The sequence below is a fragment of the Vidua macroura genome, chromosome 1, assembly GCF_024509145.1.
Source record: "Vidua macroura isolate BioBank_ID:100142 chromosome 1, ASM2450914v1, whole genome shotgun sequence".
Classification (NCBI taxonomy): Eukaryota; Metazoa; Chordata; class Aves; order Passeriformes; family Viduidae; genus Vidua; species Vidua macroura.
Genome location: NC_071571.1, coordinates 90,948,054 through 90,967,380, shown reverse-complemented (window position 1 = coordinate 90,967,380; position 19,327 = coordinate 90,948,054).

Here is a 19,327-nt window from a genome sequence, read left to right as displayed (position 1 = left end):
TACATATTATCAAAGTGAAGGAAGCCTCCTTTAATTTAAGAGAGCTATGAAAAAACCTATAGAAAACCAGCCTTGCTCTTGCTATTTCATGAACTGTAATCTTTGATTGTACTTGATGATAAATTAGGTGGCTGATCTCAGTGTTCAGTCTGATTTACAAGAGATTCTTTTGAAGTGATAAATGCCTATCAGCCTGAAGTCTTACACTGTAGAACAGAAGGATCTGAACATACTTGACCAAACAGCACCATGTTTTGTTTCTAATAGATAATTCAAATGATGCAATATAGAGACATTTTAAATCAGTTGCAAGTAGTGAAACCACTGTGTTGGTACTTTATTTTCAGACTGACAAGTCTGAAAACAGAACTTAACAGAAAGTCACAAGTCATTCTTGTGACAAGTGCGTGAAATCTAAAGAACAGATTCCATATGGTGTCATATTTCAAGTTGTATGTCAATGACTTCATCAGAATGTTATACCCTTCCAGTAGGAGAAATGATACCTTTGAAAACATGTGTGGCTGCATGTAAAAAGTAAGCTCTCCCTGTCTTCGCAGAGAGCCAAGACACTTTCTGCTGAACAGGCAGACAGAAGAGAAAGAACAGATGTAATTATCAATCATACACTGTCATTAGCCCAGCTCTCAGGATCTGCTGAAAAGCAGAGTACATACTGGTCAGTTACTGGTGCAGATTGTAGCTGTCTTCATTATGGATTTCTTGTCTGCTGGTTATACTCCAACATAGTGAAGGCAGGATTAATCTGTATGTCTAACAGTTTGAGCCTGAGGATGGCTGCCAAGTCCGTATGCATTTGTTGCCACTTGGACATCCTCTGCCAACGGCACAAGTGGGATGGTCTGATCCACAGAAATTGCATGAACAACTGTAAACCCTAATCAACATCCTGTCCACATATATCTGGCTCCTCTTTGTCACAGTGGACAGTGTACAGTTCAGATCTTCTTCAGAGTTCAGATCCACTCTATCTACTATCACAGAATGGTCACCTACAGTGCAGAAATGAGGCTTCATACCACTCTTCAAAGGAATCCGAATCTCTGAGTTCCCAGAGAAGTTTCCAAACACTGAGTTACACACAGCAAATATTTAGTTCATTGTTTCTCCCCCAAACTAGTTCCACCATAGAAAAATATTTGCATCTATACTCAAACACTGCAACATTGTGGATAATTATATATTGCTGAAGATAAAGATGTACCTAAAAAGATGAAGCTCAAAGTGCTTTTCTGCAGTAGAAAGCAGAAAAACCAGTATCAGTATTTTAAGAGGTGCTTAAGTTAAGCATTTCTATTTATTTCCATTCTGGATGGCAGTGAGAGAAGCTGCTAATTAGGACTATTGAGACTAATTAGATTACTGAGCTCTTTAAATGTGTATTAACAAAAATGGAGATATTAATCCTTAAGCATGCATTAATGAAACTGAATTTTATCATCTGTATTTGAAAATACAGTCTAGAATCCCTTGCTTGAAGTCACCTTTTCTCTCTGTTTCTGTGTCTTTTGAATTCAGATGATTTCTTGTAGACACTGAATACATTATTTATTTTCATTTAGTTTTGTTGTAGCTGTGAGCAGCATTTTGCAGAATCATAGAATGTGCTGAATTGCAAAGTATCCACAAGGAGTCTCAAGTCCAACTCCTGGCTCTGCACAGGACTCCCCAAGGATCACACCATGTGCCTGGGAGTGTAATCCAAAGTGTAAGCCAACCTCCTGGCTGTTTGTACATCACAAAAAGAAGCAGATCTATCTGTCTAACTTCAGTTCCTTCAAGGAAATTTCAAAGAAACAAGAAATCAGATCCAAAAACCTGCACTTACATCCCAAGATTTGTAGGGCAGTAGAAATAACAAACTATTACAGAAGGCAATAGTTTTCAAAGATTAAAAAATAATAGGGGAAATATTTTTTTAAAGTTCCTCATCCTGAATGACTTCGTGATGTCCTTGGAGAAAACCCTAAGTAACAGCTGAGAACATTATTAAGGTTTAGTGGTCTATGGATGAAACATTTGTTTGTGCAACTTTGCATTGACATTTCAGAAAAAAAAAATTACTTCATCTCGGGATTTGTTCTTGCCCAAATATTCTTACAAGTACACAGATACTCTTTCTCTTTGGAATTGTGAATGGACTTATTGCTAGATTGCTTGTTTCAAATTTATACTATCTGCTTAAGTCCGTGATGGGTAACCAGTATAAAACAATATGCAAGTAACCAGTGAAAAAATATATATCCATTGCATATCGAAATGCTACTTTCTTCAGTGTGGGTTCATGGGTCAAAAGGGCCTGGATGATTATAAAAAGCTCTGAATTCTCCTTTTCAAAAAGAAAAAAAAAAAAAAAAAAAAAAAAAAGAATCTATTTGTTTAAAGCCTTAGGAACCAAAAAGGGGAAAAATTATTTCAAACATATTTCTATGAGATCATGCATAAGCTACTGACAGAATTGCACAGATGGTTAAAATATTTGCACAACAAAAAAGAAGCTGTAATAGCTCTGCTTAACTAGAGAACATCTTCTGTGTTAGAAATAAGGAATAAGGTGAGCTACTTATATAACTTACTAACCAGAACAAACCCGACTGCCAAAGGCCTAAATCTTATCTTGAGGGTTCTTCTTGAAGCATGTGAGGTTCTGACTTTCTTCTTTAACCACAAGGATAGTTTCAAAGTTTAAATCCTGATAAAACGAATGGTGAACACTGGTTCTTGTTAGAACTTAATTCTTCCAGGGGACTCTTTATAGCATAAACATATAATAGTTTCAAGGCACTCTTTATATCTGAAACCAACAAAGATATCTAATGCAAATGAAATAGACAAGACTCTTCATTTTATTTTAAATTGGCCTGACTTGCTTCATGGCATTCATTTCAGTGGTTTCCAAACCACAGCCTGAGAAGCCTCTTAAACTTATGATACAGGATTCTGTTCCAGTAAGGTTTTTAATCCTCATGCATCAAATAGACAAATTCTCAGTACCAAAAGTCACCATGCACTGAACATAGGGTAAATATTGGCACTAATGAATCTATGCTTTATTGCTGAATATTAATCTCAATATATAAAGCTATCTATAAATATATATGCATAATTTTATATATGCATAAATAACCTCCTATAGTATAGATATAATTATATATAGTAAACACTGAGTTAATGTTGGTATGAATCATCATTTGCTTTTAAGAGAAGCTGCCTATGAATATCTAGGAATATATAAATATCAAGGCATGATCTTCAGTAGAACAAAACCAAGGAAAATCTGTAATCATAACTGTTTTCTTTACACGGTTGTGAGTTTTGTGCTTTCCAGGTATGACATGGCTGCTGTTGAAAAATGCTTCAATACTGCAGTGCTTTGTTCAGAAGGCATCCAGTGTCTCATATGAAGTTTTACAAGTACAGAAGAGAATTACCTAGAAGTTAACTTCTTGAAGGTGCAAATGCAGTCTGTCGGGTGGAAAAGTAGTTCCTTCCCACCATGTCCCTGTGTTGCAGGTCTCACCCAGCAACAACCTCTGACTTTTTTGATTGGAAATGCTCCACATATCCCCCTGGTTGTGTTGAAAAATTTTCCTTCAGTCACTCCTGATACTTGTCTCTTTGTGCTCTTCACATCATGTCTCTTACTTTGCACCTTGCTGCAGATTTCTATTTGCTGTGCTTTTTCCCCTGTTACCAGTTTCACCAGCTGCTCCAAAAGTAGCACCCAGCTGTGTGTGTTTGTTGAGACTATGGAGAGCACAAGCTCCCTTGAGATTTGGGAAGTGGAGCCAGGACAAATCACAGGTGGGTCTATTCCCTGGATGCTTAGCTTCAGTTATTCTGAAGATTCAGCGTATATGGCAAAATAGCAAGAATCAAGCTTATAGTCCTTCCCAGCCCCAGATGTTAATGTACTTGGGAGTGAACCACAGTGTACAAAGGAAATATCTTCTCTTTTCTAGTTATACTGCAAAGATGTATTCTTTCACCATTTAGAAAAAAACAAAAACAGGGGAAAGTGTTGTGGGGTTTTTCTTCCCCTTTTTTTTTTTCCAAGTTTCTTTTGGAAATGTCTCTATTTCATGACCATGATTCCTCCTTTGTTTTAGCTGGAATATTCACAGTGCAGAGGTCCAGCAATTTAAATATCTGATTATAATAGAAACCAACAACCAAATTAAAACTTGTGTAAAAAGTTCAAAAATTCTCCTACTTTTAAAAAATATTTCCATAAACATGTTTATCTCACGTTTTAAAATATTTCTTTTTATTTTTTTGATTTCTGAGGATACTCATTAGGGGATGGTTAAATCCAAGCTTATTAGTAAGGAAAGTTCCAGAGCATCCTTCAGTTTTATTTTTCTGAAGTGATCTTTCCCAAGACCTTTCAGAGGTCTTAGCTATGATTCCACATGAAGAAACACCATTCACTCTTGTTCCTCCTTCTCCAGGGCAGAAGTTTTTCATATCTGTAAAAGACAGTTAACACACATCAGGAAAACACAATGGTTTTGGTATGTTTTAGTAAGTAGTAGTAGGGCTAGCTCATAAAACCAAATATTGGATTTTTTTTTTTAAGTTTATCTACTTTATGTGCACCTAATCAAGTGGATCTGATCAATGGGGTGTACAAATGAATTAGCACTGGAATTCAGTTGCTCTGTACAAGAGGATGATTTCCAGGATTTTTTCTGGGATAGAAAGGTTCCCCTATGACTCAAATGCCTGAGTTTTCAGTGGAATCAAGGAAAGCTGTCTCAGCCAGGAACCTCTTGAATCCTGTACTGAAGGAGTTTTGAGCACTAGAATCCCTTTGTGTGTTTTTCTCATCTGACAGTGGGCAGAGTGTAGTTTAATGGGTCTGTTGTCATTCAGACAAACTATATCCTGTAACAAATTTTGCAGGGAAAAAAAAGGAAACAACAAAGTTGTGCCCAGAATTAACTGACTATATCAGAAGATTTTTCATTCTTGTGGTCAGAATAAGATCAATTTATTTAGAAAAAGCAGCAATTACTATGATAAATTCAACTTAACGGACTAAGCTAATTTTAAATGTACTGTATGTAAACTGCTGGTGGTCTGCTAATCAACCATACATAAACATGAATTGGGTATTTGTTAAAAAAAGGGTCTTGTAAATTGCTAAATATGTGCTAGATCTGTGGGACTGAGAAAATTTAATACAAATATCAAATGAAAATGCATTTCAGTAATTTATTGAGACCAAGTAAATTATCCCCAGCAAGAAAGAGTGCCATTTAAAATGGGAATAAACCCAAGAATTCAGAAACAAGTTTCAATTGAATAATTTATTTTGTCTATGGAAAGATCTGCTATTTGAAAAGAAGTTATTTCCTTCATTTATTTGATTGCTTTTGTGAAGTCTCATTAAGCAGTTCCCAGTGATGCATATGGTAATACTGAGCAATATCTCCTTAGAACTTTATCTTAGTGTAATCCAGCCCTTCTGACATACATTTTACATGTGTAATTTCTTCTAGGAAAATGTCTTATGGTGGATTGAAGAATGGGTGAAAACACATATATTGAGCACATTGACCCAGTAATATACAAATGTTAAAGATTAAGTTGGTTTTACACTCTTATATGTATTATTACATGTCATTCCCAACTGAATTCTCAAACACTTCCATTTCAAAGGAAAAAAAAATAAAGAAGAAAATAAAAAAGAAAATTAGTTGGAAATCATCATTGTCTGGTCTTCATTTAAGCAGCATGTGAAATATTCTGTAATATTTTGACACCTAAGTTTAGATTTTCTCCCTTTTTAATATGTTTTTCCACATAATGCCTAGTCCTATCTATTTTTGTAGTGATATGTCTCCTATTTTAGGGAAGCCAGAAATTTATGTAATGCAGTTTAGTTATATGAAGAAATTGTTATTTAGTTATTTAGGAAATTGCCTCAGAAATTTGTAGCATGTCACAGATCTTTTAAATGGGGTTGTAGGATTCTGATTGTGAAATAGTGCTGCCCTTTAAAATGCAACCAAATACTCAAACAAAAATTAAATTTTCCAATAAATCTCTGTCACTTCATAAGAGCTAGACGGGATCTTTTCTGCCCCAAAATCTAACCCAATCAAGAGAATAAAGAATTGCTACATGTGTCAAATATTAAAAATGGTGGAAGACTTTTATATTGCAAATGCTACGGCCTAGATGTACATGTCAGTATGAGCTATTACTTATCCAGGACTATTCTTCGTGACTTTCTAAGTGCAAAACAGGAAACCCATTAAAGATTTTAAACTGCAAGAAGAAAGCATAAACATGAATGAACAGTAGCTGAATAAAGGAAGAAGAATGACTAAAAAATAAACAGCTGTATTGACTTTTTCTTGAAAATATACCCTAGATATGCTCATTGTTTAGATTTGCAAGATTCTGTCTCTTTCTGTAAGATACCCACATTCTTCATGCACAAAATTCAGTTCAATACAGTGAATTGGTCTCTTTCTCCATTTTGGAGTGTGATCAAAGCACAAAAAAACATTTTTGGGATTTGGGAGCCTGTTTCTTAGATAGCCAACATTTAGATCTCAACTTCATCTCTGTACAAGAAACAAGGGTCACAGGTGATTTGATTATTTCAATTATTTTTTAATAATAGCTGTTCTTATGACAATCTAATTGTGGGTCATATAGGTTTAATAATGAAATTAAGTCCTGAAAGTAGAGGCTACATGTATAAGTGAACTAAATGCAATTCCAAGCATTTGTTATTTTATGTGTAATTTTTTTGTTCTATCAACTGTGGCTCCTGTGATGATTTATAGCATACTTGATTTGGCATAGGGTTATTTAAATAATCTTATCCTTAAATAATATGAGTATATATATTCTCAGTAAAATTGAGAGTTCTGCATATTACTTTAGAAGTGTAGAGTAGCCTTAAAATGAGTTAACGTTAAAAGAAAGGATTTGCAATATGAAACAATACATTCTACATTTATTTATTAAAAACAAAACAAAACAAAACAGAAAAACCCAACAAAGCAACACCCTTTTTTATCTTAAAGAGAGAACAGAACAACTGTGAAGAGTATATTAAAAAAGTCTCACAGACAAAGCTGTGGCTCCTGGTGAAGGCTGGAAAACGGTCGTTCAACCAGACTTCTTGTGTACTTCAGCAAAATAGAAATCACAACAGTAAAAGTCAAAAGAAAGAAAAATTGGACCATGGAGGCATTGAAGTACAGAATTTAGATTTTCTGCCAGGGTTGAGTAACTGCTTTTTATTTTGTGATTATGATCATGCAAAAAAAGTTCTCTGATGTGAATGAAAGAAAGAGTTGTGTTTCACTATACGGTTCACTACTGGCTAAAGCAACTAATGAACATATTTTTCAAGAGGTGGACCCACAGAAAAATATCGTTGACAGATAACTGTTCCTAAGAAAGCTGGCTATAAATCATTTATTCAAAACAGTAACTGGAAGTTTTGCTTGTCAGATTTTTAAAAGGAGAGAAGTGTTTTCTTGAACTTTTGCCTGACTTTGGCTGCCAATATATTACTAGCACCTGGGAGAAGCCTCAGGCTCAAACAGTCAAAAACACATGAAGTTCCATTTTGATTTAGTAAGGGTCCCCTTCCTGCAGTTGACTTTGTTATATTACTTAATTTATTCTTCTATTAAAACTAAAAAAAAACCAAAAAAAACCCCAAAAATCTGTCTTAATGTCAGAAGACACTTGAATGTAAGTTTAAAGTAAAAATTGCTCTCATTATAAAAAGTAGATCAGAATTTACTAGCTTTTCTAATTCTTGTTGACTCATCCTCAGCAAATACTGTGAGTAAAGCAGAAAAAAATCCTGCTTGTGTTAGGAAGAACCACATGTGTGAACATCACTAGTAGAGGCAGTTTGTATATCTTTCAGATTTGCAATGGACACCACTATTATTCGTGGCTATGCATGAGATCCTGGAGAAGAAACGTCTCTTTTCAGTGCAGAGAGGACATAAAGACTGATGTGTTCTCTCTACTCTGCTATATTCCTTGCGACTTGAAGGAACAAAGAATTAGAGTAGTTCAGTCTTGACACCAACCCAGACCATGGCCTATTGGTATTCCAGTGTGATAGTGTCATAATATTCTATGTATTGGTGATTTACAAAAGTGTTTTTGGACTAACAGAAAAGAAGAATAATACAGCACATCTGTGGCATGAATGCATGGAAGAACTCAGCCAGCTGAATGTCCCTGTATCTAAAACCACAGAAGTTTGCTAGAACATGTTTTTTATTACTTCCTTTTAGAACTTCAGGAAGAAGTTAAAGCAGGAGGAAATAAAGGGATAAATATGATCTCATTACTGTGATGCTTCTGACATAAGGTTTGATTTAATTTCCCATTTAATTATCATTCTGGCTTCTGTTTGATGTGAACAATTTAATGCATATTCTCAAATCCTAAGAGTTCAAATTTGAAGGCAAAATTCCTGAAGATCTCATTTTATAATCTCTTGAACTTTTTGAACCGTTCTACTCATAAATGGCTCCTTTAAAACGTTTTGACTACTCCAAAAATTGGATAGTTACTGTCTCACTAAATTTCAAATATGCATTACAATCAAAGAAATTTTGGCCATAAAATTTACTGTCTTTTGCTTATTTTTCCAATATTATGTTTAACCTTTTACCGATATTATGTTTTCCAATATTATGTTAACTGTTTACCAATTTGGCCATTCTTTTCAATAATTCACAAAGGTATTTCAGCCAATCAGCAGAATGAAAACACATGTTCAGAGGTTTACAGCATCAGTGGTGGCTTCACTGGCAATTGACTTCCATTTTCCAATGATATTGAAGTTACAAGCTTCTGCAGGGAAACATAATTCTTAAAATCTGCAATTATGTATTTGAAATTTCAATTGTGCCAAAATATGTCACAATCACAGTGTACTCTAAATTCTCAGAATACATAACAACTGCACTTTCTTTTGTGGTAAGCCATAGCTGAGAGATTGTAAAGGGCCTTTCCATTATAAAGTTTTTAAGAGACTTTTGCATCATATGACTATCACAAGCCTTTAAAAGAAGGAAAAAAACGCTCTTTAATGCTATTGTAGGCAGCCATAAGTATCATAGCGAGGTTGCTATCAGAATGTAAATTTTCTGTACTCTACTTCAGAATGCTAACAACTGAGTTACTGTTGGCCTTCGTGCAAACCCAGCTGCATAAAAGGATGTTAAACATTTTCCTATCCATACAGATCAGCAATAAAATATCATCTGGGATGTATATATTCTCTTGCAGCAGAGAGGCAATATGTAATACAGCAGCTAATATGGATGTTTAGAAGGCAAGTATCTAATTTTCTTCCTATTTAGTACATTGTATTCTACTGTTTGGAGTAAGAGGTGGTTGATTTCCAGGCATCTAGTACTGTAGATGGTGGTAGGAAGAAGTAATCTAGGAGATAAAGTATTTTGCAGGCTGTGCAGTCAAGTTTGAAGATTTTATTGTGCTGTATGCAGAATCAACCACCAGCCTAGTACAAACCAAACATACCAGTCCAGTCTTTGCTAAGTCTTAGTTGAAATATTAAACTCATTAAATATTAAATGAGGAGAGAGAGGAGAGGAGAGGAGAGGAGAGGAGAGGAGAGGAGAGGAGAGGAGAGGAGAGGAGAGGAGAGGAGAGGAGAGGAGAGGAGAGGAGAGGAGAGGAGAGGAGAGGAGAGGAGAGGAGAGGAGAGGAGAGGAGAGGAGAGGAGAGGAGAGGAGAGGAGAGGAGAGGAGAGGAGAGGAGAGGAGAGGAGAGGAGAGGAGAGGAGAGGAGAGGAGAGGAGAGGAGAGGAGAGGAGAGGAGAGGAGAGGAGAGGAGAGGAGAGGAGAGGAGAGGAGGATGCCCACATGATGACACTTATGCTAACAGCAGGACATTTATTCTGAAATGAGTAGTTCTATTGGTGGTATCTTCCCTGCTTGCAAGAACAGCTTCACTGTTTTCTTGGGCTGGTTGCCATGTGAATATATCCAGCTACACACTTCTGCTGATCAGCTGCTCAGCTCTTCACAACCCTTTGTCCATGAGAAAAAAACAGCAATAAGGTTTGCCAGTGAGTACAGTTCTGCATGTTGAAAGAAGCTTCGCTGAAACACATTCACTTGAGATTAACCACTAATCTGTCTTGCCTCGGTTTTTTTCATTAAAATGCCAATAAAATATCTTTGTGGAGTACTAGACTGGAAAACTTTTAAATCTTTAAAGCGTTTCATGTTTTCTCGTGAACTTCCCAACCTGACATCTTGAAGGAATTTTGCAGTAACCTGCCGAGGTTTATGCTGGATAAAGCAATTGCTTCCATACACTGAGTTCTATGTTTGAATGACAGTAAAGGACAGTCATTCATATAGCTGTGACTATGATAGCATGAGTAAAACCTGTGCTGCCATTTTAAACAACAGTTCATTGATGTGGGGGCATGATAAAGTGACTGCCCCAGTCACAAAACCATTCCATTTTTTTCTGCATCCCAATGCAGTTGTAGTCAAACTCAAGAGCAGCAAAATTAAAAGTTCCAGCGATTTGATTTATTCATATGACCACCCAAGTAGGCCTGTTCTGCAGCATGCTTGCATGTAACAGTCTTAGCAATGACTGGTGTACCTGCCTGTTACACCCTTTTTTAAGAGTTTCCAGCCTAGGGCCTCAGGTGTGGGTGTATTGGATAGTAATGATTAAGCCTTTCATTATGTTGTTTCATTGTCAGATTTCTTTGCTTTCATGAAGATCAGAAAAGACATGTAACTTTCTCAAACTAAAGTGATTTCTCAGTTGGATTTCTCACTAGTCATTGTAGCAATTTCTTGTTCAAAATAATAAACAATTTTTACTAATAGGTCTAGTAATACAGATGAGCAATATAACCAGTAAATATTTTCAAATATTATTCAATCAAAAAAAAAATGGGCTGAAATGTTAAGAGCTAAATTAAGTTCTGTAAAGTTTCAAACTGTTCTCTTAATTTACAGCATCACTCTTCAGTTGAATTGTGTGTCCATGAGGCCTTTACCTTCATGCTCTGTAGGCTAGTGTAAATCATAGCTTTATCCAATTCAGGACTGACAGATAGATGAAATAATATTTTATCCTTAGAATGGCATAAGTTAAGAAAATTAGAAAACCAAAGCAGGCTATCGATCCCACAGCAGTATCCACAAAGCCTTCCAGAGGACCTTGCTGGATTGGTCAGAATGGGAGATCCCTGCAAAGGTAGTAGAAAGACTGACATGGTTCTTCTGGCAGACAATCTTTTCAAGTATGGAGAGTCTCAGACTTGAACATTATGTGGCAGGGTCAAACTTTTGTTACAGGAGGGTTAAATATTGTGCCTCTTGGGTGCTGGTGGGAACATCTCTGGAGCTAAACCCCTTTTGACTCCAGTGCTGAACCACTCTCTGGGTGAAAAACAGTTTCCTGATATCTAAGCTAAACTTTCCCTGACTCAGCTTCATGCTGCTTCCTCAAGTCCTGTCACTGGTCACAAGAGTGAAGATTTTTGTGAGTCAATTTTCCCTTCACAGCTTCTTGGCTGTGGGTCATATATCCATGTAGAACACATGGTAGTCATAGTGATTTTTTGGTGGTTATTCACAAGGAAACAGATTGGACATTATAACTGTGGAGAATCCTTAACAATAAAAGACATTGATAATCACTAAAGACAACACAGGGTGAATATATTTCCTGAAAAGTTAATCTGGAAGACACATTCTGAAGAAAAGGAGAGAGAAAAGCTGTGTCACATCATCCTGCTCTTGGACACCCTGCAGAAGGAAAGGAGACCCTACAAGTAGGGCCAGTCAGTCTATAGGCCTGTCAGTCTAACATCAGTGCTGGGGAAGGTCATGGAGCATATCACCTTGAGCAGCAGCACCTGGCACACACAAGACAACCAGAGTATCAGACCCAGCCAGCATGGACTTAGGAGAAGTAGATCGTGCTTGAGTAACCTGATCTTCTTCTATCACAGGGTGACCCACTTTGGGGGTGAAGGAATGGCTGTGAATATTCTTTATCTAGACTTTATTAAAGCCTTTGACACCACTTACCATGGCTGGTGGATTTCCTAGTCGGCCATGGGTCACAAATGTTTTTCCCCAAGGCTCAGTAACGGGGCCAGACATGATAATTGTCTTCATCAGTGATCTGGATGAGGGGATTGAGTGCACCTTCAGTAAGTTTGCAGATGACACCAGCTTGAATGGGAGTGTTGATCTGATGGAGGGCAGCAAGGCACTGCAGAGGGATCTGAACAGGCTGGATCTGTGAGAAAAGGCCAGCCATTTGAGGTTCAACAAGACAAAGTGCCAGGTCCTGCCCTTGGGTCACATCAATCCTGTCCAGCACTACAAGCTGAGGACAGAGTGGTTGGAAAGCAGCCCAGCAAAAAAGGACCTTGGAATTCTGGTTGACAGCCAGATGAAAGTGAGCCTGTCATGTGCCCAGGTGGCCGAGAAGGCCAATGGCATCCTGGCCTGTCTCAGAAATAGTGTGGACAGCAGGAGTGGGAAAGTGGTCATCACCCTGTTCTTGGCACTGGTGAGACATGTGGCACTTAGAGACATGGTTTAGTGGTGGACTTGACAGTGCTAGATTAACAACTGAACTTGATGACCTCGGAGGTCTTTTCCAATCAAAATGATTCTATGATGCTATCAATGCTGTGTTAGCTGTAGGACTTGTCTGGTAAGTTTCTTCTCTTACCTTTTTGTATTCTGGGCATAGGAGTGCAGTTCATGTATTAGGAAAACCTCTATTGTGTCCACGCAATTTTGGTGATAATATACGTGAGCCTTTGCCAAATGGCTGAAGCACAGCCAAGCAGCTGCAGATTATAGTGTCTGAGGTTAGAGAAGTTTTCCACCTAAATTTATAACAAGGAAGGGATTATACCTACTATTCCTTAAGAAGGAGTACTCTTCAGTCTGTGTGCATGGCTGACCTTTGTCACCCTTATATCTTGACTTTACTGAAAAGTAGTGACGAAGCACAGTGAAAAAGATCAGCATCTGAGGGGCTGGTTTCAGATCTCATAGAAGTCCCCCTGCTGGGAATGGGAATATCTTCTCTGCTCTCTGTCAAGATGAATGAAATTCAGGTCTGCTTTCTGCTTGGTTCTCCTTTGCCTTCACCATCCAGGAAGGTGGGGCAACAGAGATACATCTGAAGCCATCATGAAGGATATCTCATGTCTCTACTACAAAAAAATGGCGCCATGACCACCATCAGAGTAAATGACAGAGCCCTGTTTACACAAGGACCTATGTCTTGCACAGAATTTCAGCTTTTATTTCCTTTTCTAAACATAGATGAATGAAGAAATTAATAAGAAGTATTATGTACAACACAAAAAGATTCAGGCTATTTATTTTCTGTGAAAATAAATTATTATAATCTTAGCTTTATAAGATCATAAAAATTTGAAGCTCTTGTAACTGAGCCCACATATCAATATCTAATATGTCAAAGCATTCAAACATGGCATAACCTTCCGGAAGGTTTATGAGCTTCAGAGATTATGGGAGGGGAAGCAATATGAAGTAAAAGAAGATATGCAATTTTTTCTTGCAGACTTACATTATGTTCTCTGCCTTTCCCTCATCACTACACACTTTGAAACTTGTTAAACTGTCCCTGCCCCACAGTATGCTCCCTGGGAGAGGCACTGGAGGCAGTAGACAGGCGTCTTTGCCTTGGGGCAGCACCTGAGACTGCTAGTTTCTCCAGAACATAGCCTCAGGTTGTGTCCCAGCTTTCCAGGACTCCACCAGTACTTCCATCTTTCCACAGCTCTGGCACTGTGCAGCAGGTACACACACATAACTGGGATGAGCTAAACCTGAGGTAGACCACATAACCATGAAGGGAGCTGGCTTCAGGCAGCTGGGTAGGAGAGCTGGAGGGAATGTGACCTGAATGGCTAGCTATGCCTGCACTAATTCAGAGCTGTCTGATGTGGGTGTGATTGTAGAATCATAGAATGGTTTGGGTTGGAAGGGACTTTTAAAGATCATCTACTTCCAACCCCCTAGCCATGGGCAGGGACACCTTCCTAAACTGGGTTGCTCAGGGCCTTATCCAACCTGGCCTTGAATACTTCCAAGAGCAGGGTGTTAACATCCTCTCTGGGCAACCTGTTCCAATGACTCACCGCCCTCAAAGTTAAAAATTTCATTCTTATAACTAATCTAAATCTACTCTCCTTCAATTTAAAGCTACTTGTCCTATGACTACATACCCTTGTAAAAAGTTCCTCTTTCACTCTCTTGTAAACACCCCTTTAGGTACTGGAAGACTGCTTTCAAGATCTCTCTGGAGCCTTCTCTTCTACAATCTGAACAGCCCCAATACTCTCAGTCTTTTGTCATGGAAGAAGTGCTCCAGGCCTCTCCTCATCTTTGTGATCCTACTCTGGACCTGGTACAACAGGCCCATGTCTTTCCTGTGCTGAGGACCTCAGAGCTGGACTCAGTACTTAAAGAGGGCTCTAACAAGAGCAAAGAAGAGGAGGAAAATCACCTCTCTTGACCTGCTGGCCACGCTTCTTTTGGTGCAGCCCAGGATGCTGTTGTCTTTCTTGACTGCTAGTGCATGTTGATGGGTCATATTAAGTTTCTCATCCACTGCCACCCTCAAGTATTTCTCCTCAGGGCTGCCCTCAGGCTGTTCCCAGGAAATAGCTGTGTAAGAGCAGATAGGGCTGAGTTTTCCCTTTGCTTCTGCGCCATCCTTCCTGCCTCTCCCTGCACTCTTAAAATTAAATTGTGTTAGCAACAGACAGAAATGTATCAGCCAGGAAGAAGTTGTATTCATTCTGGTTGGGTGCCACAGTTCAATGTAGCTGTAGGGGAGCTCTTTACGTGGTTAGGGAAGGCTCTTACTCTCTCCTCCCTCTAAGAAAACCTCCATCACCCACCTCTGTAATGAAAACTCCAGCATCAGGACTGTGCTGTTGAGTCTACCACGTTCTGGAAGCTGCTTGGCACCCCATGGCATGGATGCTGGCTGTTGAGCTGACAGCAGCTTCTAAGCTGACATAGTAAACACCACTTTGCCACTAATGGTGACAACAAGACAGGAAAATTTGGATGTGTCCTTTCTGCTGTAGAATCAATGCTCCCCTTATGAGTTTTAATACATAACAGGAAACAAGGCTTTGGGTGTTTTTGAAATTTTTCACTTTTGTGCTTAGATAGAAGATAGAAAAGTCCTTTCTTTTCAATTAAAAAAAAGGTTTTATTTTGCAAAATTAATTAATGCTTCAGATGACTATATTATTTTTGTTGCCAATGATGGAACTTCTATGATGTCTTCATGCTAGACTTCTATAAATTTCTGGGTATTTTCTGAGATTCCTTAGCCACTTCTGCTTTTTCATTAATCTTGCTTTGTTTATCAATTCCCCTGAAGAGCACAACTCTCTTCCTGGAGGCAAAGTTATCATAGACTTCTATGATATATAGATAAGACAAACCTAATGACCAGTAATTTTTATATTTAAAAATGTATTTCTTCTAGAAATTGTTAAGCTATAGATAAATAGGAAAGTCAAAAGTAAAACTTTGTTTTAAAAAAAAATCTCCCAGTGATAATTATTAAGAAATTAAAAATAATTTTAAACTCACAAATTTGCTTAGGCAGCCCAGAATCTAGAATAATACTGAGTGTGAAAATACAATTAAGTGAAACCTTTTACTCCTTCAGCATTATTTCTGCATGTGATTGTTCTATGCGCAGTGCTATTAAAAGATCTTAACACCACTTGTAAACTAACATAAGTTTAAAACAGATAAACATTACTCACTTGAAATTTCCATTTAAGAATGAAATAAAACAATTATATGAAATAGACATTGTAAGGCTGCCACAGTGAGCTCTTATGCATGAACAACTTTTACATAACTATATACTCAAGAATGCACTGGAACTGAGTAGTTGTTGCCACAGCGGCTGTCACATCAAATGTATCTTCTCAGTGAAAACACTCAAAAATCAAGCATCTGTGCTATCATTATACTACTTATACTGAGCCTGCAGCAATAGGTTTATCTTACATTCTGTTTAATCACAATTACCTATTGTGGAGATGAGCATTTTCTTTGGAGCATCATTTTTATTTTAATTTTAATTCCTTCAGTATATCACAGCAACAAAAATGAGATTTGGAGTGCCAAGTTGTATCAGAGTTCACTCACATTGAACTGTGGCTGTTTAGGTTTATGTGGTGGAATTACAGACACAGTGAACACGAGATAACACCTTGATTTGAAAATCCTAGAGCAAAAATCTATATTATTGATGCCATGTGATATTTTGGAAAGAAAAATTATATTTCCAGTTGCATAGTAGAATAATATTGTCATCTAGTTCATTCTGAGGAATAAATGAAAATGAAGAAAATCCAAGTATAATAACCAGTTATTCACACTCCAGCTCAGGTAGGAAAGCTTGCCAACATTCCCTACATGTTTAGGTATCATTTTTCTAGTTTTGAAATAGCTAAAGGCATTGCTTTATTAAATTTCCTTTTTAAAAATAAGTTATTAATTTTCAACATGTACTATCTTTACATATTTTATGTTCAGTTTGTTTTTATTTAATTCCCCTGGCTTTTGTTGGAACAAATAAACCTTACAAAGCTTTCTTCTTTTCTCTAATAACTTTTCATGTGACCATAACAAGGCATTTACTGTAAACTGAAGAAAAACAAATAAACATCAAACCAAATAGAAATAAACATTAAAGAGCATTAAAGAGGTTTGTTTTTTTTTCTTGAGAAATCTTGCTTTCAACAGCTCTCACGTTTCCCTCCTCTCTTAATTTTAAATAAAAGTTCCAAGATAGTTAATTGTCTGCACTTCTGCTAATGAATAATGGAGTGTGGAATAGTGTAGTTTAGTAACTTACTGCCCCATTAAAAACAAAGCATATAAATGTTGCAAAGGGATGTTTGAAATAAACCATGGAAAACTATTAGTTTAGCATGCCACTGAGAAAAATGACATAGTTCTATTTTAACCATTTCATAAAAAACTTCTTTGTGTCTAGCTATTCTTTAAAAGTAATATTGATCTATACTCAGTCCTAAGTTTTGTTGGATGTTTTCTAAACAATAAGAAAGCAGGCTTATATAGACCTTTCATTTTTATGTATTATATGGAAGTAAGAAAACATTATTAAATGCTCATTATTTTTGTCCCCATTGAATCCAATGCCACATTATTTGTGTTGCTGAAGTTCCAGCTGAAGGTGTGGGGGGGACTGGACTTCCATTCAGGCTGTAGGGGGCTTTCTTACTTTCCTTGCATTGCACTGACCAGGGGACAGGTAAAAAATTAAAAAGTGTCTCTGCTACTGGTTTGTTGGGTTGCCCAGTTTCTCTTGGCCTTTTCCTTTGTGAAGTGAGATAATAGCATTGAACTTTGTACTGTGTCCTGATATGTGCAGATAAAAGTATAGAGCTAAGGATTGTGTCACATTTTGGTTGAGTTGTGGACTGTTTCATAGCGGCCCAAAGCTGTTTCTTTAATGCATGATGTTAAACCAAGAAAGCTCTAGGATAAAGCTTGATAAAGCTCATATGTTAACTATATGGGAAAGTGGGAAGAAGCAAGGTGAGTGGAGGTTTTCATGGCAGCAGATGGCTATGTTTCATGCCACTCACAGCACTGTGCAAAAAAAGATGTGTGCTGAAAACTAAGGATGAGTAATAATTTTTTCTAGTTGAGATGCTGCCTTATAACACTACGTGTTTTATTCTCTCCATCTCCATCCTCTCAAACTTGTAGATTTTTTTCATATGACCCATGGGGGAAAGGAAGAAACAGAAGTATGAGAGGAGGAGAGAAAGGCGAAGTCATGAAATAAGGAAGGCTATCTTGTGAGTTAAGGAGTGGGTGCAGAAAAGAATGATTGGTGGACAGAATGGAGGTGAATAAAAAATGGCACTTGATGGGACAGGTAAGGAAATGGAGAAAGGCAGCCAAGTAGGCTGCTGCACATGTCAGTGCAGCAGCATCATTATAATGCTGATTCCCCACACAAACCAATGAAAGTATAGCACTGAATTAATAATCTCTGATAACCAATTGTCAGGCCAAAGAGAAAACCTTTGGAATCTCCTGGCAATAAAGTAAGAGGTGAAGATTTCTGTGAGATTAAATTTCCAGAAGTGGGATGGTTTTTGTGCACTTTCTTAAAGTGGTTTTAAACTAGTGAGTAGATAGACTTCATGAACAGAAGGTAATACATTTATCACTATTCTCTGCTTTTACTGGTGTAGCTTTTACATTTGTTGAAAGTCATTGAGTATAATACACTGTTTCAATGTTTCCAAATTCATAAGTTTTCCTTCTTTGGTAATGAAAGTATGCACAGTCAGTTCACACATGCAGTTTATGATAATTTGGTGATTAAGATGAATGTCAGAAAAGATAAATGTATTTGACTAACAGGTCTCTGATCAGAACCCAGTTCTGCAGAATTTGCAAAGCATGTAGCTAAGTAATTTCAGATACCAGACATGAGCCAGTAACACACATTCTTCTTGTTGTGATATTCTTTGCACAGCAGTTTTGAGAAATTATTAATTTTTAAGGAGAAAGAGGAGATAGAAAAAACTCCATGTGTGTGTGCCCAATGACACACGCCTGTTTGTGCCTAATTCATTGGAAAAATTGCTCAAGAACTGTTCAGCCATGTTCGAATATGCTGCCAAGGTCAATGGGTTCTTTCCAAAAGTGCTGGTTGTGTGAGGTAAAAGTGCTTGGAGGCAGCTTCAACTTCAACATTTTTGGATATTTACATATTTTGTTTGGAAAGCAGATAATCTGACCATTTTGGCAGTCCTGTCTCTGAGCATTACCGATGGTATACGGGGAGTTTGCTTTGACCAAGAGTCTAGAACCCAGCACTGTATTACAAAGCTGCATAGCACAGATCACCTGAGGGTGCCAAAAGTGTATTCAGACACCACAGATTTTCAAGTCAAATTCCATTTTTATCATAGTGGTAATTCAGAGCCAGAAACGAAGCATGTAGGCACATTAATTTCTTGTCCTATCATCATTATCTTGTATAATCCCAGAAGGCACTTAGGAAACATGGAGGAGTTGATCCCAAATCTGAAGTGGTCAATATGCATTTGCAATAAGGTGTTTTGAAAGCAAAGAAAGAGAACAGTATAATGTACCAGTTGCTACTGTTCTCTGAGCCTCTGGAAACTGTAGTGAGGTAAGAAAATCTACTTGGTTAAATACAGATTTTG